Source organism: Cyprinus carpio, chromosome B23 (genome assembly GCF_018340385.1).
Source record: "Cyprinus carpio isolate SPL01 chromosome B23, ASM1834038v1, whole genome shotgun sequence".
Lineage (NCBI taxonomy): Eukaryota > Metazoa > Chordata > Actinopteri > Cypriniformes > Cyprinidae > Cyprinus > Cyprinus carpio.
In genome coordinates this window covers 1,963,208-1,988,992 of record NC_056619.1, presented here as the reverse complement: position 1 = coordinate 1,988,992, position 25,785 = coordinate 1,963,208, and the positions used below count along the sequence as shown (strand labels likewise).

The 25,785-nt window shown below is 38.6% G+C and overlaps 1 pseudogene; it reads left to right on the top strand.

The window, feature by feature from the left end:
- The window catches only part of LOC122141936, a 51,345-nt pseudogene extending 30,538 nt beyond the window's left edge, over positions 1 to 20,807 (top strand).
- Positions 20,808 to 25,785: the final 4,978 nt, after the last annotated feature.

The window sequence follows — 25,785 nt, the reverse complement described above, 5'->3', positions numbered from 1 at the left end:
AGGATGGTATGGTTCGCATATGTATCAGCCCTGTGCATCTTAATAAGGCTCTACTTAGGCCTCATCACCCATTTAAGACTGTCGAGCAAGTGATCCCTGATATGGCACAGGCAAAAGTCTTCAGCATTCTGGATGCAAAATGTGGATTCTGGCAGATCCCTCTGGACGAGGAATCATTGAAACTCACAACTTGGTGTATGACCCCATTCAGTGTACAAATTTCTATGAATGCCATATGGGATTTCAACTGGAAGTGAAGTCTTTCATAGATGTATGGAACAGCTCATCTCTGGGCAGCCTTGTGAAATAGTTGTGGATGACATCTTGATCTGGAGTTCTTCTGTTGAGGAACACGAGAGATGCCTTAAATGTGTGCTAGACCATGTCAGAGCCATCAATATGCAGCTGAATCCAAGAAAATGTCATTCCAGGGTCTCAGAGGTGCCATATGTAGGCCTCCTTCTCACAGAAAAAGGTGTCAAGCCTGACCCAGAAAAAACCAAGGCCGTCCACCAGATGACAAACATGGTTTGCAGAGGTTTCTTGGCATGACCAATTATCTTTCTAAATTCATACATCATTACAGTGAGATAACAGCTCCCCTCCGTCAGCTCCTGCGTTAAGATGCAGAACGGTATTGGATTGAACAACACACTGCTGCTGTTGACACACTTAAGGGACATCTGACAAGTCCACCTGTCTTACAGTATTTTTTATGTGCACAAGCCAGTAACACTGTCTGCTGATGCCGTGCAGTCTGTCTTTAGGATGGCAGGCATTTTGCATTCGAATCAAGATCTCTCACTGACACTGAAGCGCACTATGCACAAATTGAGAAAGAACTCTTGTGACTAGTCTTTGCCTGTGTAAAGTTCCATGATTAATATCTATGATCGCCCAGTGACTGTGGAGACAGATCATAAGCCTCTTATAACCATCCTGAGAAAGCCTCTGCACACAGCGCCGGTGCACATCCAGCGGATGATGCTCAAACTTCAGTGCTATCATCTGAATGTGATCTATAAACGAGGTCGTGAACTTAAGGAAACCACACAGGCAGATTCTCTCTGCAAACACCTCATGGACACCATTCTCACTGGCTGGCCTTACTCATTTATATAATCCCTCACTGTCTCCAGAAACACGACTTAACACAGCTTCATCAAGGTCATCCTGGCCTTCAGTCCACTAAGCGAAAGGAATGTGAAACCATGTTCTGGCCTGCAGTGTACAGAGACATTGAAAGAAAAGTCTCCAGGTGTGCCTCATGCAATGCTTTAAAGTAGCACCAGATGAGATAACCTTTGCAACTTCAGCAGATACCAGACAGTCCATGGTCCATCACAGCAGCTGACATATTTGAGTGGTCAGGCAAGAAATACCTCGTCTTGGTGGACTCATACTCTGGCTGGTGGGAGTTTGATGCCCTTCCAAATCTTTCCAGTAACAATGTGATCAGGCAATTGAAACAACACTTTGCTGTTCATGGGATTCCCCACCAGTTAAAGATCAACAATGCAACATAATTTTCAAGCAGGGAATTCAAGAACTTTGCTCACCTGTGGGATTTTCAGCATGTCACGAGCAGGCCCAATTATCCAAGATCCAATGGCTTGGCAGAGCGTGGTGTCAGGTCTGCAAAGCATCTCCCTGAGAAGTGTGCACGTGATGGCTATGATGTCTATGCAGCCTTAATTAACCTGTGCAACACCACTAGGGATGGTTTGCCTTCTCCAGTGCAACGTCTACTGTCTCAATGCACCAGGTCTCTGATCCCCATGGTACCATCCCAGCTCACACCGAGAGTTGAGTCTAATGATTCAAGATTCAAGATTTTTATTTGTCACATACAAGTTATATGTCATACAACAAGTAGTGAAATGTAGGTCTGGAATACTCTTTATAGACTGTGCAAAAAATAAGAGAAAATTAAATACAAATAATGAAATATACAAAAAAATAATAATAAGAAAAAAAATAGAAGAAGATTAAATACAAATAATGAAATATACACAATATATTAGACTACTACACAGATGATGTGCAGAGATGCTACACAGAAACTGCTACTCAGATGATGTGCAGAGATGTAAACAATGTACAGTGAGGATGAGTTTCATAGTGAGGTTATCTTAAAGTGCAGTGTGCAAAGAGTTATTGGGTAACCCTACACTACCAGAGTCTCTAAAGTGCAGTGTGTTTAATGTCCATATTTAGTAGTCTGATAGAGTGGAGGAAGAAACTCCTTCTGAGCCTCTCCGTTTTTGCCATCAAACTGGGATCCCATTAAAACTGGGCTCCACTGGGGTCCCGTTAATGATGAGTGGGGTGTAGATCCGCTGCTGCCTCCTCTTAAAGTCCACAACCAGTTCCTTGGTTTTGCTGACTTTCAGAAAGAGACTATTTGTTTGGCACCATGATGTCAGTCTTTCTACCTCATCAAGGTAGGCAGCCTCATTGTTGGAGATGAGGCCCATAACCACTGTATCATCCTCAAACTTGATGACAGAAGTGGAGGTGTGAGAGGACACACAGTCATATGTGTAGAGGGAGTAGAGCAGCGGGCTCAAAACACATCCTTGTGGTACTCAGGGTGATGATGTTGGAGGTGGTCTGACCCACCCTCACTACCTGAGGTCTGCATGATAGAAAATCAAGAACCCAGTCACAGAGTGGGGCATTCAGTCCGAGGTTTCTGAGCTTGGAGACCAGATTGTGGGGGACTATAGTGTTAAAGGCTGAGCAATAATCTATAAACAGCAGCCTCAAATAATTCCCTTTATTGTTGTCGGTGTGGGTGAGAGTGGCATGCAGAAGATGGGAGACAGCATCCTCAGTAGACCTATTAGGGCGATAGGCAAACTGGCGTGGGTCAATGTTGTTAGGGATAGAGGAGCAGATGGTGTTCTTGATAAGCTTTTCAAAAACCTTCATAATTAATGATGTGAGTGCCACTGGTCGATAATCATTTAAGCAAGATGGACTGTTGCTTTTTGGTACAGGAACGATGATAGATTTTTTAAAGCATGTAGGGACGACTGACTGAGCAAGGGACTCGTTAAAGATAGACGTAAACAATCCAGCCAGTTGATCAGTGCATGATCTCAATACATGTCCGAAAAACCCCGTTTGGGCCAGCCGCTTTCCTGATTTTCAAATGCTTCAGAGCTCGACGAACTTCGTCCTCCGATACAGTGATTGCGCACGCGTCACTGACATAGCTGTTCTTCTCCAGTGTGCATGCCGGCAGACTGTTGATATCGCCAGAGCAGTTTGCTTTGAAACCTGCATAAAAGGTGTTCAGCTCGTTGGCTAGTGAAGAGTCAGCACTCACCGCAACGGAGGGTTTACTTTTAAAAGAACTGATAGTTCTCAGTCCCTGCCACATACGCCTGGAGTCATTCAGTTGGAAATCTCCACTCGTTCTCTGTACCATTGTTTAGTGGTTCTCACAGCGAGTCGGAGAGCGTAACATGCAGTTTTGTATCCGCTCATGTCTCCCGACATGAGCCCCAGATTATACGCGGCCATGCGCACATTCACCGCTGCCCGGATTGATTTATCGACCCATGGTTTCTGGTTTGAGATAGTTTTTATTGTTATAGTTTGTGTTAACTCCTCAACCTATGTGCCGACAAAGCTGATAGATACATCCGCAAACTCACTGATGTCAGTGAAACTAGACATAAACATGTCCCAGTCTACGTCATCGAGCGCGTCCTGTAGCGCTGATTCTGATTGGGCGGACCAGCGTTTCACCACCTGCCTCTCTGGATCTACCTGCACAAGCTTTTGTTTGTAAATGTTAGGACAGTACGATTCAGGAGGTTTGTTTGCACTCAAAAAAAAAAAAGGAAGAGAAGCCATGACAAATCTGCCAGACGCCTTTCTTCTCTGGAGCCTGAGCAGACGGTAAGGATGGATATGACCTGCGGGTTTGACAAACTGGCCACGGTTTCTGGAAAGGCTCTCCAACCCAACAGTTATATCGTCCAGTTTAATGGCTAGGCCTATGTGAGGAACCATCGACACCTACTACAAGTACCTGAATCGTACTGTCCTAACATTTCCACATCTGTATCTATGATCTTTCCTGAACCCCAAGCAAATTCAAGTGCTGTAGTGCCAGATGACACTTCAAAAAAATAGATGTGATGTGCCGTCACCACAAAACACTGACAGTTCCAGCCAAGACAGTTCCACACTTCTCTTTGATTTGTAAAATGTCCAGCGACTGAAATTGCTTTTCAAAAGAAAACCCACCACTTCAGGTTGACTTTGCAATGGGCGATTCTCTGCAGACTTATTTCAATATTGCGCGGGAAAGAACGATCCGATCAGTTATCCAGATAGAAAAGTCAGTTGATGTTGCCAAGTCTAAACGCACCTTGTTCTGGTTGACTGATGATCCGATCTGCTTGATAATGCCAAGTGTATTCGCAGCCTTATATGCTGAACCCTTTTCCTTCTTTTCTTTGGTTTATGTAAGGTTATTTGTTTAAAAAAAAGAAGAAACATGTAAAACGTGTGTGTGTTGCAGGGAGGTGCATATTTGGAGGTGGACGTGGGGGCAGAGATTAATAAATGAGGAGGTTGGTTCTTATTCAGTGGTAGTTACACATTAAAGGAGTTCATACAAAGTTATCACACGACTCCTCTGTTTTGTGCATATCTAGAGGATGACGGGATGACACATTGAGCCTCAGATGCAGGAGTGGGTTTTTTTATTTATTTTTTTATTTAATTTTTTTTAATGGAGATATCTCAAATTACAATTTTACAAGTGATAATTAAATTGGAGATATCTCTAACTGAATTAACACTAGTAAAAATTATAATTCAAGATATCTCTAAATTCAGCATCGCGTTAGTTCAGTCAGGCCACGTTAGTCACGCTTGCATCAGCCGACAGTCAACTGTTCCTGACGTGTACCAATACAGTCTTGACACCTATCACATGCGGTCTATTTAAATTCCCATTCTTCAGCGTCTCTTCTGTCGCATCGCTGCTTGCAAATCAAACTGTTGCAGCTCGTTTCAGAACATCTGAAATCCGCATCTAAGATAAGTGAATGCTCTTTAAATCCATATTGCTGTGTATATTGTCTGGTGGCTAACATTGTTTTGCATCGGTTGCAGGAGCGAAATATTAAGCATATTTGCAGCAGCATTTATACATCTGTGTTCATACACCTGGAGCAATACGCAGCTAGAGCATGCAATCGCTCTTGAGAACACGCCGATAAGGCCATGAGAACAGCATTCTCGTGTAGGCGTTTCTACTGGGGTCGCTGTATTTAGCGGCGCAATCTCAATGTCACAGTTGTTTATTTCTAAGGTTGATGCAACATTAGCTGTGTGAGTGTGTGGTTGATTCAGATGCACGCAGCGTCAGAAGCACGCGTTTATTGCTCTATGGCCTCTATAGGTCTATAAGACCTTGATATCAGTAGCCACGTTTACATGTATTTTATTTTGTCATTCAGATTTAAAGATTCGGTGGACTGTTTACATGAGACATTATCTAATCCGATATGGTGTTTACATGTGCTCGTGCTTTCGATTTTGGGACATGGTAAGTGGCCTACGATGACATACAAATTACCTGAAGTGAACCTCTAGTGTTCATTCGTGTGCTCAGTCATCATTTCCTCTTTAATGGTGTACCATACAGTTGTGTGAAACTCATGATTCTTGTTGTAATTGGTGCATTATCACTTCTGTTATTCTACCTTTTCCCGCACATCATCTACTGAGTGCGTGTGTCCACTGCAGCGAGAGAGCCCCGTTAAAATGCCATTGGGAGCACCGGGGCATTTCTGGACCGGTTGAGGTGAGAGCTGATCGCAGAAGGGAGGGAAACCTCCCCCACATTAGGCACTGTTTTTAAATTACACCAAACTGCAAAAAGCAAAACTGCAAAAAAGTGTGAAGCGGCGCTACGCACTGCATCCACCAGCTGCACGCAAGAGAGTCTCCCGCACAGTGCTGCATTTACACAACAAAGTGATAAACCGCACAAGTCGCTTCATCCATTCAGATGTGACACAGAATTATTGATATTGTCGTGTCGTGTGATATATGAGAACATTAAAGGTTCTGTAGTGATGCTGGCTGAAAACATCCACGATAATGTTAACTGCATGAAGAGGTAAACTGGAAAACGCCAACAGGCCTACATAGGCATATCAATTCAGCAAGGGGAAATAACCGTAACATAAGACCCTCTGTAATGCAGCTCTGAAATGAATTGTATTCTGATAGCCTGACTTCGTCATACTCATATTCTAGGCAGAATGTGAGTCTGATACTGCTCCATTGCACTTGAATTATGGGGCGTGTCTTAACCGAACCAGTAAAAAAAAAAAACTCTGCACTCAATTGGATAGACCTACAACCAATCAGAGCAACGCAGTAAGTGACGTTAGGTAACGTTACAATATATTTTTTACAACATTTGCTTCATGTCACTATGTTATGAGTTACTTTCTAAGTCAGACAGTCAGATTAAATCTTACCATTTGTAAATGAGATGAACTTCATCCACGACGATACCCATTACGTTGGCTTGAAAAACATCAGAGCCAGCTGATAAATTAAACTTTTGCCGAATCCCGTTGGAAGGACGGCAAACACATCTTTCCCATCGACAAATGCCTTGATTGCGGTTCTTTGTTCGTCTTTTAAAATTAATGCGCTGTCGATTTATTTTATTGCAGACGTGATAGCGGAATCTAAACAACTTACTTCTCCAGCTGCAGTCATCGTTGGTGAAAACCAATTCAACCCAAGCGCTCTTTGATGACTTGGGTGGTTACGTAACCGCAGATAGCCTGTCCATCATTGATTAAAGCATTCTGATGACAATTTGATTGGCTCGGCCTTCTGGGAGCCGAGCATAATTACTCCTCAATGGATCGAGTCCAGACCGAACTTCCCGTCCAAAAAATGTTGTGGGCGGGGTTCGGGCTGGCACCCAGGCTAGTATTCTGATGAAAAAAAAAAAAAACTGTACATAAATGGAAAAATACACAATTTCTCACAAAGTTTTGCTAAACAAAGAATCATGGGGGGCGGCTTTATGAACGCAGATAGTGCTTGCAACAAGCTATCACACAACATTTACAAATGGGTTTTATGAATCTGTAATAATTCATACAAATGACAAAGGCAAATTTTGGTCAAGTTGTTGTTTTCATTGAGCTATTCACTATCATTGTGTTGTTTCTAAGCTGGAAAGCAGTACATTGTGCTTCATTTATTACATCAGCTTTCTGCTCTGGTCATGAGAGTAGATATGACTGTTCATAACACAGCAAGTGTTATCCATTCTAATGTGTGTTAATTGTATAACTGGAATTTTATGTTCTACAGTACGTCCATTATTTCCCAGTCTCTACTGTAATGTCAGTGTCTACAAATCACAGAATGCACAGCGTTGCCGACATTATGTTCCCATTCTGATGACTACTACTATTGATGTAATATATAGATACAAAGTAATTGGTTAACACGTTTACATGGCAGGATTTTAATTTAGTTCGGTTTATAGAAGGTTATCCCACCCCCTCAAACCGATTACCATTTCGGTTTGGGCAATTTTATTCCGACTGAGGTGTTTATATGGAGCATCTTTATTCAGATTGGACTGTCATTCTAAGTTTCCAAAGGGTGTATGCTTCCCCTGCTGGACTACCACCCTTCATTATGCAATTTACAACGTTAATGCATATTACATGCTCCTCGTGCAGCATAAACTTTCCGTATGCTTCCCCCTTTACAATTACACATTTGCTTTAAAGGGGGGCTACAATGGTGTCTCATGGATTCAGAGTTGTTCACAGTGTTAAAGAGATGGATTTTCGTGCTAAACATGGCCAATTTGGATGAATGGAGAATTTCTGTGCCGAAAATCTTACTTCTGGGTGGTACTAGTTCCGGCAGTTTTTTTTTGTTTTTTTCTTTGAGCATGGATCTAATGACGTAGACGATGGTGGAACTCCTTATGAGCATTTCTCTCGGGAAAGCACACCCGCGCACACATCAACCAGAGGATAGCGAGACCTCGCCCATAAACGCGCTTCATCGGGAAATTGTTGGCAGCGCTGCATAGGATTTGTTCGAAGGTCTCCAAATAAGTGTGTTTTGGATGTGATGGGAAAGTTTACTGTGTTCAGCTTCTCAAAGAACCCAGTGTTACACGAACCGTGGATGCAGTTTGCTTTTCCGGGGCAGCAACGGAGTGTAGCAAGTGCGTTTGTGTGTTCTCGTCATTTCAGTGACAAATGTTTTATTAACAAGACCAGGTTGATGCTGGATTTGCACATCATTTGCTATTAAAACATGGTAAAAAAAAAAAAAAAAACCCATTCAGGTAAGTACAACTGCATCAGATTTCTGTCTTTTGTTGGAAATCAGCACATAAGTGAATATATGTTAATGGAAACAACACGAAACATCAGTATTATAGCTCCGCCCACAGCATGCCTTCAGGAGCTCGGTTTTTCCGGAGAGAATCGGAAGCTGTATTTTTCTTTTACAAATATGACAAAACTAAAGACTTTTGGAGATAAGGATGCAGTACTACTCTATAGGTACTCAAGATTAACATGAGATTAGGTGAAACTGTGTATGTTATGTACCCTTTAAGCATTTTAAGAAACTTGATTGTTGCACATCCTCGATTGCTTAACTTCGGGTGACGCTTTCCCCTTAATGTTATTTTTACAGCATGTTAGACACTTAAAATTGGATAATATACAAACTGCCGTCATATTAGACCACTGCTGCTGCTGCTAGGGGTGTATATGCTTCCCCCGTATATTCAAATATTTGCATAAGCAGCTTAAGGAACATGCTTGTTGTATGCTTCCTTTCTGAGTTGGGGTGATGCTTCCCCCATAAATATAGTATCAAGCAACATCAAGATGCAAGATCAATTGCATCAGTTGTGTTGGGGAGTTGGCATATGGTTGTTTTGGGGGTTTGTCTTGCTGCTCTCCCCACTCTGTCCAAGCATGGCTGCATGGACAGGCATGTGGAGTCTTGCCCAGAACATAACCATACCGCCAACACTAACTGTATGCAATATAAATGTCATAAATACAGGTCCTTCTCAAAAAATTAGCATATTGTGATAAAAGTTCATTATTTTCCATAATGTAATGATAAATATTAAACTTTCATATATTTTAGATTCATTGCACACCAACTGAAATGTTTCAGGTCTTTTATTGTTTTTAATACTGATGATTTTGGCATACAGCTCATGAAAACCCAAAATTCCTATCTCAAAAAATTAGCATATTTCATCCGACCAATAAAAGAAAAAGGTTTTTATACAAAAAAAGTCAACCTTCAAATAATTATGTTCAGTTATGCACTCAATACTTGGTCGGGAATCCTTTTGCAGAAATGACTGCTTCAATGCGGCGTGGCATGGAGGCAATCAGCCTGTGGCACTGCTGAGGTGTTATGGAGGCCCAGGATGCTTCGATAGCGGCCTTAAGCTCATCCAGAGTGTTGGGTCTTGCGTCTCTCAACTTTCTCTTCACAATATCCCACAGATTCTCTATGGGGTTCAGGTCAGGAGAGTTGGCAGGCCAATTGAGCACAGTAATACCATGGTCAGTAAACCATTTACCAGTGGTTTTGGCACTGTGAGCAGGTGCCAGGTCGTGCTGAAAAACGAAATCTTCATCTCCATAAAGCTTTTCAGCAGATGGAAGCATGAAGTGCTCCAAAATCTCCTGATAGCTAGCTGCATTGACCCTGCCCTTGATAAAACACAGTGGACCAACACCAGCAGCTGACATGGCACCCCAGACCATCACTGACTGTGGGTACTTGACACTGGACTTCAGGCATTTTGGCATTCCCTTCTCCCCAGTCTTCCTCCAGACTCTGGCACCTTGATTTCCGAATGACATGCAAAATTTGCTTTCATCCGAAAAAAAGTACTTTGGACCACTGAGCAACAGTCCAGTGCTGCTTCTCTGTAGCCCCGGTCAGGCGCTTCTGCCGCTGTTTCTGGTTCAAAAGCACACGCCTGTGCACGGTGGCTCTGGATGTTTCTACTCCAGACTCAGTCCACTGCTTCCGCAGGTCCCCCAAGGTCTGGAATCGGTCCTTCTCCACAATCTTCCTCAGGGTCCGGTCACCTCTTCTTGTTGTGCAGTGTTTTTTTGCCACACTTTTTCCTTCCCACAGACATCCCACTGAGGTGCCTTGATACAGCACTCTGGGAACAGCCTATTCATTCAGAAATTTCTTTCTGTGTCTTACCCTCTCACTTGAGGGTGTCAATGATGGCCTTCTGGACAGCAGTCAGGTCGGCAGTCTTACCCATGATTGCAGTTTTGAGTAATGAACCAGGCTGGGAGTTTTTAAAAGCCTCAGGAATCTTTTGCAGGTGTTTAGAGTTAATTAGTTGATTCAGATGATTAGGTTAATAGCTCGTTTAGAGAACCTTTGCATGATATGCTAATTTTTTAAGATAGGAATTTTGGGTTTTCATGAGCTGTATGCCAAAATCATCAATATTAAAACAATAAAAGACCTGAAATATTTCAGTTGGTGTGCAATGAATCTAAAATATATGAAAGTTTAATTTTATCATTACATTATGGAAAATAATGAACTTTTATCACAATATGCTAATTTTTTGAGAAGGACCTGTATACTTGACGGAAGTGGTCCTGATTGAAATTCAGCATCGCGTTAGTTCAGTCAGGCCACGATAGTCACGCTTGCATCAGCCGACGGTCAGCTGTTTCTGACGTGTACCAATCCAGTCTTGACACCTATCACATGTGGTCTATTTAAATTCCCATTCTTCAGCGTCTCTTCTGTCGCATCGCTGCTTGCACTTAACTCCCTCCTCCAACCCCAACTCCACCAGCTGAACCTGTAATCGAATCTAACTTTGTTCTTTCTTTACAGTCTCTTCATTGGAAGCAGTCTCTATCACATTTCGGTTACATCTCATGTAATTGTGAATTGTAATTATGTATGCATATAATTGTTCTGTTCTGTACCCCAGGGGGGTTTGTCTTGCTGCTCTCCCCGCTCAGTCCAAGCATGGCTGCATGGACAGGCGTGTGGAGTCTTGCCCAGAACATAACCATACCACCAACACTAACTGTATGCAATATAATTGTCATAAATATACTTGACGGAAGTGGTCCTGATTGAACTGGTATTTGACTAGTCATAATCAAATTTAAGATATCTTTTATTCAGAATTTTTTAAAATATATCCAAAATACATTTGTAGATATCTGAAATTAATTTATTACTAGTCAAATTACAGTTGTAGATATCTTGAATTGGATTTTTGACTAGGCAAAACTTAATAAGAGATATGTTAATTGGAATTCTTCCTAGTCAAAACTCATCTAAAGATATCTGCAATTTAATTATGGATATCTCAATCAAATTTTTGACTAGGAAGATCTTTCTTTGGAGATATCTGCATTTAGCTTTGTGACTAGGCGTAATTTCAATGTAGATATCTGGAATTAACAATGTGACTAGTCAAAATTCCTTATAGATATCTAAAATGTGCATGCAAATACACCTTTAAGCCCCACCCTAAACATTTTATAAAAGGAGTCATATGATGTGATTTCAATTTTTCCTTTCTCTTCAGAGTGTTACAAGCTCTTGGTGCATAAAGAAGATCTGTAAAGTTGCAAAGACTAAAGTCTCAAATCCAAAGAGATATTCTTTATAAAAGTTAAGGTTCAACCACACCCCCCAAAATGGATTGTTCTAACACGCCCCCACATCTACATCACTATGTGGGAAGATTTGCATAACACCGCCCAAATGTTCATGCAAAGAAAGAAGGCATAACGTTTATTCTCTCTGTTGCCGCCACTGCCATGTTGTGGAGTCGCTGTGTGTTTCATTGAAGTGAAACTTTGTTTGGCCTTCCAAAAGAGGGCATGACTAGAAATCAATGGTTAAGTTGTATTTCAACACTGTTCCAGAACAGTCCAACCCAAATATTCAGATGTGTGCTGCACATTTTATGGAGGATGAGGACTGAGTAGCCTGCAATGTGTCTGTGGCACAACAGCTGTTTCTAAAAAGTTGGGCAGTTCAAACTTTGCAAGGACAGTCTGGCGCTTCTGTCTCATAGCCAGTAGGTACGTTTTTTTATATTTAAATAATTTGCTAATGATTTTGTTTGGCTTGTTGTTTCTCAGATCACAAATGCAGACATGATTTTATGTTTACGCACCGCGATACACAATGCAATTCGTAAAAAGACAGTATAAGTCATTATAATCAGTAATTATGTCACTGGATGCAACAAATGTATTGTTTGTAATGGATTTTATTTGTTTTGTCTCATCTAGTGATGTCCGGATTGCGAACAAATCTTTCTATTTAACCGGATCTTCTTTGTGAACCGGTCGAACCAGTTCACCGAATCGAAACTGAATCGTTTGAAACTATTCGCGTCTACAGTACACACTAATCCACAAATTACTTAAGTTACTCCATTTATAAACATGCCTTACACTCCCTATGACATGAAATAAACCAATATCCCGAGTTATTCAGTTACTCCTAACAGAACATTGACTGAACTGCTAAAAGAGAACCGATGAAGGAATGTGCACGAGCAGAGCAGCTGGAGTGAGTCTTGTGCTGCTGGCCTGGGAGACAGCATAATATGTTAAGGGGCGTAACATTTCCGTCACACACTTGAGGCATTCAGCCAATCACAACATACTGAATAGTTGGCCAATCAGAGCACACCTCGCTTTTCAGAACGATGAGCCTTGTAAAAATCGACACGTTTCAGAAGGCTGGGCATAGAGGAGAAACTATAATTACATTATATGGAAAATAATGGGGTTTTTTTTACCTTAAACCGCATGAACACATTGCATTACACCAAATACACAAACTAATGTTCATTTTAGCAGCATAATATGATCCCTTTAACCAATCCTACCTTGGAAACTGTTGTCATCCGCCATTTTGTCTAAGGCCTTGTTTACACTGCAGGTCTTGATGCCTAATTCTGATTTGTTGCCAATCCTATATTTTTTTGGCTGTCCATTTACACATTCTTTCAATTGTAACCCATATCTGATTCATGTGTTTACACTTGCTATACCACCTGAAACATTGAGCATTCATTGTTGTTATTTACTGCCTCCACATGTGCTTCCTCATGAGAATACTGTGACCTTTGCTGACAAAACGAGTCACAATGAGCAATTAAAAAAAAAAAAAAAGACATTCTCCATTAAAAGACCTTCAAAATTATTTATGATTTGTTGGAATCTGACAAAAAAAGTCACACCCATATTAAGTCGATATGTGAAGTCCTCCATCTTTTCTTATTAATTACTATATTTATAATCACAATACAGATTTTTTTCTTTTATCTTTGCTATTATAAATAAGAACATATGCAAAAACAACAACAAAAAAACAGTAGAACAAATAGCCTAGAAAGAAACAAATAATGCATTACCTTTATCATTTTATATCTAAACTAAAGCATTCATGTACAAAAAACAAATAATCAAGCGTAAAAATAACTTAAGTGTTTTCTTTACAAATAAATTGATTATTCAAACTACAAAAGCAGTTCAATGAAGTGCAGCAAGTGATTCCCCCTTTTATTGTTAGATTAACATTGTTATAATGATACAGACATCCTTCTGTAATGCATGGATCTAATATAGTGTTACACATCAGATGTTTTCCCTCAACAGTTCCCTAAGCGTTCACTGAAATACTGTTATTCTGTATATGCGTGTAGGCTATTGGTATCGCGCGCCGTCAGAAGCGCAGTTATATTCACGCACTTCGGATGACAGTCAGCGCGAGCGAAGAAAAGGTAGCTACTGTAACATTAATCCTCTCAGAAAATGTACTAATAAAGATAATTTTTAGATGTTTAATAACTACTTGGAGCATTTTCCCCTTTTTTGCCTGTAGCTCAAAATAGCCCGTGCAAATTTACACTCATTTTGCCTGCACAGGTCACATATGGCGTGATTAAACCGCGGAGAAGTACCAAATTGTCACAGTTTTAATGACGTACAGAACGCAATGCCTCAGAAAATCTGATCTGCCTGTTTACGTGACAGTCGCATTGGCACATATCTGATTTATTTCTGATTTATTTCCACATATGAATGAGGCCTGAAACCGATCTCGAAATATCCGAATGCATGTGCTTTTTTTCCTGTTTACACTGCCATAAAACAGATCGGATCTGTGTCACATATGAGCAAAAAAATCGGAATTGGGTAACATTTAACTGGCAGTGTAAACGAGGCCTTAGAGTTGTATAATAAAGGTCCTGTGTCTTTGGGTCATTTAAAACTGTTTTATACAGAAGTAATTCAAAAGTATGGAAATAAAAATTTAGCTGGAGCATGTGTAAAAGTGGTAGGCTATACAGAGAGGACTCAGATAGGCTTAATTCCTTTTCTATATCGTAATCTTGAGACGTGTGTGCTGTGGATTAAACTGTGTTAGACTTTATTTACAAATGAACACATGTAAAAACAGTAGCTAAGGATTTGTATAGGCCTCATGTCAACTGTTGCAACGTGATATAATGTTAAAAGAATACATTGGCAATCATAAGTGAACACAGCAGATTATCATCATCATGGATCTCTTTCTATAATACAATACAACATACCCATCTTGTGGGCTACTTCCTATGAAAGCGCTCTGCCACTAAATAATAAATAAATAAATAAATTAATTAATTAATAGCAACTTTTTATCTCATAATTCTTTTTTTTTTCACAGAATTGCAAGATATAGCTAAACACAATGCAAAGAATTGTGAGTTATAAAGTTTATAACTTGCATTGTTTATATCTCACAATTCTGAGAAGAAAAAAAATGTCAGAATTGTAAGATAAAAAGTTGCAAATTAATTTTTTATTTTTATTCCATGGTGGAAACAAGCTGCCATAATGACACAAGTAAACCTGAATCCATACACAACGTAATGTAACCTACTAATAAATGTCATCAATGCCATTTAAAATTTTATTAAACTGTAATCTTTTTAAAATCAGCCTTCACCTTTTTTGACTGCATCTGATTATGAAGCATTGTTTTTGTCCATCATGCATTTATTTTTTACTACTTTCCATGTTTTTGTTAACAATTTCATTGTTCTTCATTATGTCTAAATATAATAAATTCAGACAAGCAGTTTGCGGTTTTTCTTTCTTTATTGAACATTCAAGATTCCAAGATTTTTATTCGTCACATACACGATTATATAAAAAAGTGAAAGTGAAAGTGACGTAACATTCAGCCAAGTATGGTGACCCATACTCAGAATTTGTGCTCTGCATTTAACCCATCCGAAGTGCACACACACAGAGCAGTGAACACACACACACACACTGTGAACACACACCCGGAGCAGTGGGCAGCCATTTTTTATGCTGCGGCGCCCGGGGAGCAGTTGGGGGTTCAGTGCCTTGCTCAAGGGCACCTAAGTCATGGTATTGAGGGTGGAGAGAGCGCTGTACATTCACTCCTCCCACCCACAATTCCTGCCGGCCAGAGACTCGAACTCACAACCCTTCGATTGGGAGTCCGACTCTCTAACCATTAGGCCACGACTTCCCTTTATATAGAGAATACAGGTGCTGGTCATATAATTAGAATATCATCAAAAAGTTTATTTCACTAATTCCATTCAAAAAGTGAAACTTGTATATTATATTCATTCATTACACACAGACTGATATATTTCAAATGTTTATTTCTTTTAATTTTGATGATTATAACTGACAACTAAGGAAAATCACAAATTCAGTATCTCAGAAAATTTGAATATTGTGAAAGGGTTCAATATCGAAGACACCTGGTGCCAAACTCTAATCAGCTAATTAACTCAAAACACCTGCAAAGGCCTTTAAATGATATCTCAGTTTAGTTCTGTAGGCTACACAATCATGTAGAAGACTGCTGACTTGACAGTTGTCCAAAAGACGACCATTGACACCTTGCACAAGGAGGGCAAGACACAAAAGGTCATTGCAAAAGAGGCTGGCTGTTCACAGAGCTCTGTGTCCAAGCACATTAATAGAGAGGCGAAGGGAAGGAAAAGATGCGGTAGAAAAAAGTGTACAAGCAATAGGGATAACCGCACCCTGGGGAGGATTGTGAAACAAAACCCATTCAAAAATGTGGGGGAGATTCACAAAGAGTGGACTGCAGCTGGAGTCAGTGCTTCAAGAACCACTATGCACAGATGTATGCAAGACATGGGTTTCAGCTGTCGCATTCCTTGTGTCGAGCCACTCTTGAACAACAGACAGCGACAGAAGCGTCTCGCCTGGGCTAAAGACAAAAAGGACAGGACTGCTGCTGAGTGGTCCAAAGTTATGTTCTCTGATGAAAGTAAATTTTGCATTTCCTTTGGAAATCAGGGTCCCAGAGTCTGGAGGAAGAGAGGAGGGGCACACGATCCACGTTGCTTGAGGTCCAGTGTAAAGTTTCCACAGTCAGTGATGGTTTGGGGTGCATGTCATCTGCTGGTGTTGGTCCACTGTGTTTTCTGAGGTCCATGGTCAACACAGCCGTATACCAGGAAGTTTTAGAGCACTTCATGCTTCGTGCTGCTGACCAACTTTATGGAGATGCAGATTTAATTTTCCAACAGGACTTGGCACCTGCACACAGTGCCAAAGCTACCAGTACCTGGTTTAAGGACCATGGTATCCCTGTTCTTAATTGGCCAGCAAACTCGCCTGGCCTTAACCCCATGGAAAATCTATGGGGTATTGTGAAGGGGAAGATGCGATATGCCAGACCCAAGAATGCAGAAGTGCTGAAGGCCACTATCAGAGCAACCTGGGCTCTCATAAAACCTGAGCAGTGCCACAGACTGATCGACTTCATGCCACGCCCCATTGCTGCAGTAATTCAGGCAAAAGGAGCCCCAACTAAGTATTGAGTGCTGTACATGCTCATACTTTTCGTGTTCATTCTTTTCAGTTGGCCAAGATTTCTAAAAATCCTTTCTTTGTATTGGTCTAAAGTAGTATTCTAATTTTCTGAAATACTGAATTTGGGATTTTCCTTAGTTGTCAGTTATAATCATCAAAATTGAAAGAAATAAACATTTGAAATATATCAGTCTGTATGTAATGAATGAATATAATATACAAGTTTCACTTTTTGAATGGAATTAGTGAAATAAATCAACTTTTTGATGATATTCTAATTATATGAACAGCACCTGTATATAACCAGCAGTGAAATGTGAGACAGGTCTGCTCCATGGACAGTGCAATTATTAAAGAATACAACACAGAGGAATATATATATATATATATATATATATATATATATATATATATATATATATATATATATATATATATATATATATATATAGGTATGAAAAAATGAAATAAAAGTAAACAATAAAAATATAAGAATGAAATACAATAAAAAAGTATACTGTAGAATTAAATATAGAATAGAAAATAAAATGTGAATAAAAGTATACTGTAGTCTTAAATATTAAGATACATAGGAATTTACAAGAGGCGTATGTGCAAACAGGTTGTGACACTGTCAATATGTCAATATGAGGTAGAGAATGATGAATATCTTACTGATTAAGTGAATATTAAGTGGCGACATGTAGATGTTAAGAGGCTGGTTTTGAGTTTAGGATTCTGATGGCCTGGGGGAAGAAAGTCCTCGTAAGTCTCTCAGTTTTTGCCATCAGGCTCGGAAGCGCTTACCAGATGGCAGCAAAGTGAAAAGCCCGTTGCTAGGGTGGTTTGAATCCTTGATGATTTTAACAGCTCTGCTTTTGCAGCGTTTGAGGTAGATATCCTGCAGCGAGGGGAGAGCAGACCCTGAGATGCGCTCCTCCAAGCTCACAACAATCTGCAGGGCTTTGCAGTCTTGACTGGAGCTGTACCCATACCACACTGAGATACACTGAGTCAAAACACTTTCTATGGCCCCTGAATAGAAAGTTTTCAGGATTGCTGTTGCAGATGGTACAGTCTTTGCCTGGCTTTATTAGCCTGTGTTTGAATGTGGGTAGTCCAAGTCAGGTCCTCAGAGATGTTTACACCAAGGTACTTGAAGCTGCTCACCCTCTCCACAGGGGTCCCACTGATCATAAGAGGAGTTCAGGGCAGCTGTTGTCTCTTTCTGAAGTTAACAATCAGCTCTTTAGTTTTACTCACATTCATAGAGAGACACTGCATTCATAGAGAGACACAGCATGTTTTGCAAAGAAGGTTGTGTTTTTCCTCTCGCAGAACTGAGGCATTCCGCTCCTGTACAGTGGACATTAACACACCGTTGAAACGGGGCGGCCTGTGGAAGAACTGTGGTAGTCTACGTGTAAATTGATTTTTTTCCTTTACCATTATTTCTAAGCCTTAACTGACACAAAATACAATGTATCACAGACCACATCAGGTCATCTGTAATGTATCTGCTTGTTTTACACTCTTTGGCCACCAGGTGGTATTGTGAGCAAATGAAGCCTGAGAAATGAACCATTTTGTGAACCACTTGGCTGAAAAGCTTAAGTGCTTCATGAGGCTTCATCTCACCATCACTAGTGTCCTGTAGACGGTTAAGTAAAGTCAAAACCATCAAGCTGTGAGTAACTTCCAGAGGTCGCAAGAAGCATATGTCAACTGAGGAAAGGTAGCGTGTGCAGGAATATGCACTCGATTAAGGGGCGGCCCCTTACCTGACATTGGGCAAACGCTCCTGTCTATGAAGCGAGACTTGGTGCAATTAGATGCTTCTGCAGAGTTCAGGCATGGATGCCCTTCCCATAGGTGGATCTTGAACACAAGATGATGAAAGAGAACATTAGATTCAATCGAGCTGAGGAGCCATAGTTTTCAAACAGAGATGGCGACAAAGAGACAAAACGTACTGACTGCAGCTTTAATTATTGTTTGTTCAAAACACATTAATGTATGCAAACATATTAGTATACTGCATATGTAGAGGGTAACATTAGCCAAGATTAGTAAATACTGCACAAGTAGATTTATAATACCCAATGCATTAAATGATGTTAATGAACTGAAACTTGTAAAAATTTGCCAAGAAATATAAAGAGTTTGTTTTCATAATATAAATGTCTTCAAAAAGGGCTCTGATAGACTATCTAGGAAATGAGAATCATATGTGATTAAAGCTTTTGTAGTTTGTAGTATGTCTAAAGAACCTAAATTAATGTTCATGTTTCAGGTCTGTGCACAATGATTGCAGTGTCTTGGTATGCTTTCAATATCACTCAGGAATTCTTTGACCCATTTTATCCGGGAATAAAGTAAGTAGAATAAAAAGTCTTTATCTTAATAAGTAGAACTATTAGAGAAAATACTAAGACCCCCAAAAATCATTTTCTTTTTCTCATTTCATCCTATTTGTGATAGTTCTAATTAAGCAATATCGAAAGAGTAGGAGCACTGTTTCAGACAAAACTGGCCAATCATAAAATATCAGCAGTGCTGGAATGCTGCTACGGTGTAACGTTTTCATTCTCATGTTTTTAGGTATGAAATTGGAGAAGGGCTGTACATTGGTTGGAGTTCGGCCACAATGGCTTTATTTGGTGGCAGCAGCTTGCTGTGTTCCTGTGGATTGCGTAGCACAGAGGAAAAAAAGTGGGTTTAGTGTGCAACACATGCCCTGTTAAAATGACACTTCATTCACTAACTATTACAGTAACTCTATAACCTGCATATGACATTGTTGGGACAGTGTGACATAATTTACAAATGTCTGTGTTTACAATCTTTTTTCATTTTGTTTTTTTTTTTCAGATCATACTCCTACCAGCCTCAATCCAGCCATACGGTTCAGACTGTCTCTGCAACATCCAATATCCCTTCCAGCCAATATGGACTCAATGCATATGTGCAAGAAACATACTGAAAACCTGGGATCAACAAAGTCAAGTTACAGCAAAACAGGGAGCACACAATGCAAGACCCTTTTATGCTATATGGCCAGTGTCTGCTATAAAGCAGAAATCTCACATTTCTAATATAAATATTCTCTGAAGTTTACTGGACAATGGAGTTATGTAAATAGGTTATTGGAATTTTGTCTAAGATTAAAACGTATTTGCATGGAGTAAATAGTTGTGTTTATTTATACAACATACAAAAAGTAGTTAAAATATGTATAATAGAACATAAATTATTTATTTTTTAAACAAAGTCCTTATTCTTTACCAAAATATAAAAGATACAACTGACAGCCTCTCTTAGTTCATTGTTTACCTGAGGTATGTTTTTTTTATCAGCTTAACTAGTTTTATTAGTTGACAACTAATTATGTTAACTCAACTAATTCAATGTAGAAGAGCTAAATAGTTAGCTAAGTAAATGTAATATTTATTTATATTGATTTGTGGGCTCCCCCATGGCAGCAAGACCCTGGGAAGCAAACTAATCATGGGTGACAAAGATAAGCAACCCCCCTTACATTACAACTTTACATTTTTAACCTTTTTTAAAATCTACCTTTATTATTATTTTTTTTTTTAACAAAAATATTCACTTTAAATGTTCACTTTCATTCATGAAGAAGACAGGGAAAAAATTGTCTCCTGGTGGAAAACAAAGACTTAAGATGAAAATTACATGAAATTACCATTATATCCAGTAGATGGCAGTGGAGGATCACTCATTAGCCCAGTTGCCATTTCAACTCCCTAGTTTTTCACATCTTGTTTTAGAATTTATTATAAAATGACTATGAAGTATAGCAAGTGCAGGAAGTCACAAAGTCTCATGTCATTTAAACAATAAATAAATAAATAAATATGCCACCAACAGCCTAGTATGGTAAATTATTTTAATACTTAACTTTAAATAAAGTTAATTATTAATGGTATAATAATTAAATAATACATTAAATATTTTTGGCATTTTTTTTTTATAGATTTAATTTAAAAATGATTTTTTTCAAACATTGCCTTAAAAAGGACACGTCAAAGAGGAGCTTTAAAAGGGTCATATGATGCGATTTCAAGTTTTCCTTTCTCTTTGGGGTGTTACAAGCTCTTGGTGCATGAAGAAGATCTGTAAAGTTGCAAAGACTGAAGTCTCAAACCCGAAGAGATATTCTTTATAAAAGTTAAGACTCGTCCACGCCCTCCTAAAATGTCATTGACATGTTTTATGCAGACTTTCCATAGGCACAATTCAATTCACATTAATTGTCGCAACACATTCTACATTTATATTTAGAAACTTTTATATTCATATTTACATTATATTAATGATTTTATACAGTATCATCCCCTAAACCTACCATCACAGTAAACATTCTGAAGATCATATAGTTTAATTGATCTTTTTCAAAAGCTGTATAATTACTTATTTATTACTGTACACCTATGACCACACAATAAAATTTTGCATGTGCGTACATTTGTAATTTTGTTTTTAAGTGATCAGAATTATGACTACTCAAGAAATTTCTTCATAAACACATTTGCATAGATATATCAGTGTAATATCCATGCCACTATACAAATTTGTATTCTGATAAATCATGTAAACAAGCACACATATACATAAACATATCAAGTAAAAAGAGACTTATCTCTATTTTAAAGAATATGAAAATAAATAAATAAAATATATAATTATATATGACAGCATGCTACTAAAGAAAAAGTATTCACCATTCAAGTTTTCACCATTTAAGTTTATTGAACTTCGTCGAAACACATTGTAGTAGCAAACATGTTACTAAAGCAAAACAAATCATTTATTATACATTTTAATCATGTATTCAACATTTATATATGTTTATTGAACTAATAAAACAAATTTTAAACACATTTTAATTTTAGTTTTCACTAACCACGCGTAAACGCTGCTTTCTCAAAAACAAAGATATGTACATTCATGCTGTCCACATATTTTTGTAGCCCAGTTCGTGCTGAATACAGTATATTCAGACTTAAGCCATTAATACATTTTAAGATACTGAAAAAAACACAGATTTCAGGGAATGCCAAAACATCTCCAGTGCCCCAAAACCCACACAGACACCTGGGGTTAAAGAATATGGAAATTACATCATGTCACTATCATGTTACTAAAGCAAATAATTCATTTTTAAAAAGTATTCAACATTTAAGTTTATTGATCTTATAAAACACACTATTCTCTTCTTTTAAAGAAGATAGTAGCAAATAAAATTGTAATTATATATAACATGCTGTATAAAATAAACATTTATTATAGTTTAAGGTCACAATAAATATGGCTTACACTGATGTCCATTCTGTGAATGAAATGTTTCCAATAAAATTAAACACATTTAGTTTATTTTGAAATATATATAAAAAAAACTTGCAGATTGTCCCAGGGTTAAACACCATTGTGAAATGAATGTTTCAGACCCACTCAGAGACAGGTGGAGTTACAAGTCAGAAGATTTGAGATGTAGTCTGTTAACCCTTTTCCAGAGTGAACGTCTTCATTTAAAAAAAAATTGTATTATTATTATTAAAGCACAATCTTAAGTGTTTAAATAAGATCTTTCAAAATTAAAAGACTGTTTAGACGAAATCTTAAAAGTTTTCAATAAAATGTTTTTCTTATTTGCTTTCAAATTTAACCTAAATCATGATTTTTATTTAACAGTACCTGTTCAAATCTTAGTTTATAATTTTAAAGGAAACTTGTACTTAGTTTATTTTATTTCAAATCATTTTACCGCTTAAAAGGCTAAATAAAAAAAGTGACCATATCTCAGAGTTTTTCCTTGTGTCCTGTAAGGTTTTCTTACTCAAAATCTGACATCCTGATCTATTTCTTCACTTACTGTTCTATATCAGACTTTTCTGAACCGCGTGATAAATGTCATATACTATCAATGTACTATTGGTTATCCACTGAAAATATATGTAGAAAGTTACAATATGTGATGTATCCGCTTTGTGTGCTGGTTTTTGAAGAGAAATTGTATGACTTTTGTAGGCACCAACCCCCATAAAGTCCCCGTTCATTGAAAATGTTTGTCAACTACAGACATGTGAAAAGACTTTGCAAAAACGTCCATGTCACCAAGACACGCATTCTTTGGATACTTGCTGAGTCATAAACCATGCTTGAATGAAAGATCATACTGTATGAGGGACTTCTGGGTCACAGGGGCTCCTGAGAATATTTAATTGCACTTAAAAAGCACAGATCAAGCTAAATTAAGAAGTGCACACCACACTAGACCCCAGAGGTCATGTGGTAGAAAATATCTACACCTTTAAAACCTATATACAATGTTACTTTTTAAGATGGACTATGTTTCATATATATGGCTCTACTTTTCTTATTTTTACAAATATTCAATTCATTTCTAGTAAGTTTGAGGCCAAAAAATGATATTACAAAAGTATCATATTGACAAATGTGGTTGTTACATAGTTTTTAAAATGGGGTTATTTTAAAAATAATCCAAACAGATCCACACACACACACACACACACACACACACACACACACGGCTGTTCATCTTTAAGAAAACATGAGACCAGTAGTTTTTAACATCTCTTAATTTTTACAATTTTTCACAATTGTAAATGTTTGTTTAGCTTAAATATTAGTTTATAGTCAGTTACAAAAGTGTCAGGCGTGAAGCTTATTTGTATTTTTAAATAATCATAATAAAGTTACAGGTTTCTGGTAGTTGGGCGAACACATGACAGTGTTACTCAAACAGTCCTCCATGTTATCTTTTAATAAAATATTCCATCGGATGTCATTAAGACACATTCTGTAACACGTTTCATAAATACGTTGATATGTATGTAAATGTACAAATCTTTATACTTTTAGCAAACAATTTTATCCAAAGCGACTTACAGTGTATTCAGGCTAACATTTTTTACCTAACATGTGTTCCCTGGGAATCAAACCCACAACCTTTTGCGCTCCTAACGCAATACTCTACCACTGAGCCACAGGAACACGTACGAGCCTCCCCGAACCATCTTCCTGCACGATATCTGCCGGTGGCCGCTAAACAACGTGCGGAGGAAGCAGGGCCGGCGCTCCGCACACGCACATCACGCACTGCCAGTCGTAGGCCCACAAGTGCCCTGGGTGCCCTACCTCCCAGTGGTGGGTTCGATTAAAAAATCAATGTCAAATAGGCTTAGACCCTACCTCAAGACATGTCAAAATAAATATTTCTAAGAGTCGGGGCGGGGAAAAAAGAAAAAGAAAGAGACAAAAGTGGTATGATAGGCGCGCGTCCAAATGCAGGTCGAGAAAATGGTTTAAATAAAAATGTTTATCTTGTGCCAGTCCCCTCTGGTGCCACCCCCTTCCCTACCTCCCAGGGGTGGTCTGTTTGTTATGCGTCGCTCAATCAATGTCAAAGATCCAGGGGTTTTAGCCCTGCATGTTGAGTCTTTTATTTTAACGGGGTCCGGGGAAATTGTGAAACTTGGGCTGTTAAAGATGCAGTTTGTTTGAGAAGGAAAGGAAGGCCAATCGTTGGGGTCCTCATCGTCATATTTGAATGACAAAATAAAGCTAATTTTCCCCGTACGTTACAGATGTGTCACGTGTGCATATAGCTATTAGTGCAGAACATTCCCTATTGTAATTTCTTCGCTTCAATACAATGTCTATCTGCCTCAGTCTGAACTTTAGAAAAACCCTGCAACTGAACGTGATGTGATTTTGCCACCGCCAAGCATTTGTGCTTAGGGCACCCAAATGGCTAGCGCCGGCCCTGCTCGTGTGAGAAAAGCACTTGGGTGCATAAATGATCTAAAGAAACAATGCTGGTCATCAGGTTATTTAAAAAACAAAAACAAAAAAACAAATAGACAATAGACAGTGTGCCTTGCTTTAGTGACACACAATGTGTTTAACCTTTTAAATATGTTTAAAATTGTAGGTGTAATTATTTTACCGAGTTTAAGCAATTAGATTAAAATGAAAACATTTCTTAAACAACAACAACAAATAAAAACAACAAATATGATTTTGGTCATACTTTAAATTCAGTATACTCAGATGTGTGTGTGTCTGTGTGTGTGTGTGTGTGTGTGTGTGTGTGTGTGGTTCAGGTATATCCTACGTTATATGGACAATGATGGCAATATCCAAAATCCTTGTCCTTGTGGATTTTTTTTTTTTGTCCCCGTGAAGAAACAAGCTTATAAATCATACAGAATGAAGTATTTTTGAAAATCTTAAAATGAAGAAAGTTTTCTGTAAGGGGTAGGTTTATGTATAAGGTTGGTGTTTGGTGATTGAAAATACAATTTATACAGTATAAAAGGGATGTCCCATAAAACATAGAAACCCAACGTGTGTGTGTGTGTGTGTGTGTGTGTGTGTGTGTGTGTGTGTGTGTGTGTGTGTGTGTGTGTGTGTGTGTGTGTGTGTGTGTTTTAAAGTTAACATGAGATTTCAACTCCTTTTACACATCACATATTATGGATAGTATTTTCTTAACATTAAATGAATGCCTGCTTGATTTTATTAATTTCAGATAACATTAAATTATTTATCTCTTCATTGGCTTGGTTAGTTGCTGATTTAAATAATTCTCTCTCTCTCTCTCTCACTCTCTCTCTCTCTTTGACTTGTCATAGAAGTCATAAAACCTAGTGTCCTACATAAAAGACAACATTGATGTTTCTAAGATGTTAAGTCGGTACTTCCTTTTTTCATGTTGCATTTCCTAAAATATAAATAAAATTCTCACCTGGAAAGACTCAAGACATCCTCCTCCTTT